This window comes from Chinchilla lanigera, unplaced genomic scaffold (genome assembly GCF_000276665.1).
Source record: "Chinchilla lanigera isolate Chin_1 unplaced genomic scaffold, ChiLan1.0 scaffold00011, whole genome shotgun sequence".
NCBI lineage: Eukaryota > Metazoa > Chordata > Mammalia > Rodentia > Chinchillidae > Chinchilla > Chinchilla lanigera.
The window spans coordinates 5327253-5328371 of NW_004955412.1; positions in this window are offsets into that span (position 1 = coordinate 5327253).

Here is a 1119-nt window from a genome sequence, read left to right on the forward strand (position 1 = left end):
GATAGCCATGTGCAAAGTACATGACCGAGCAGAGACTAAGGTGATCTTTACATTAGCAAGAAAGTCTCTACACTATAAGTATCCACAAAACTCAGTGTGTACATGCACGGGTGCACGCGCACATGCACACGCACACACACACACATGAAACATGAGAAGACAGACAACAAAAGGCCTCCAAAATCTCCCAACTCCCCAGAAGCTGATGCAGCAGCCATCAAGGGGCAGAGTAGTGCAACTAGCACCACCAAATTACTCGAAAAGCTAACAGAGGAGGTTAGAAAATAGATCAAAGAGATACCCAGTGGCATTACAGAAGATATAACTAAAAAGATAATGGAAGCAATAGCCAAAATGATCCAGGAACTTTCAGAAGACACTAACAAAAAGATAGATGAGCTAAACAAAATGATACAAAACATGAATGACCACGTTAGCAAAGAGTTACCGCCCATGAAAACGTTTCAATAAGAAATCCAGATTAAAAATTATATTTAAAGTGTGTGAACTATAAGTGACCAATGTAAAGACAATTTTAGAACTAGAAGACAATGACTTCCTCAAGACCAATTTCTCAGACACCTTAAAAATCACAAGAGAACATGAAAAGTATCAGAAGTCCATTAAAGGGACAAAAATTTTAAAAGCTATTAGAGAAAGGCAATAAATCATACATAAAGGCAAACCCAGTAGAATTACAGCAGACTTCTCAACACAAACCTTAAAGGCCATGAGATCTTAGAGTGAAATGTTTCAAGCCTTAAAAGATCACAACTTCCAACCCCAACTTATGTATCTTGCAAAATTTTCCTTCAAAACTGACAGAGAAATGAGCTATTTCCATGACAAGGAACACACCAAGAAATGCATGACCACCATAAGAACATTACAAAAAATTCTCAAGGATGTCTGTGTTGGTTTGGGCTTATTTGCAAGGGAACCGATACAACACAGGACATACAAGAGAGTGCAGGAAGTCTGTCCACACACTAAGATCAAGGAATCCAGCTGAAGGTCTGGATCCCACAGCAATGTCCTACATGAGTCCAGCTGAAGACCTAGAGCTCATAACAATGCCTCCCACGAGTCCACAACAATGTCTCATGCAGGCCTGTTTCA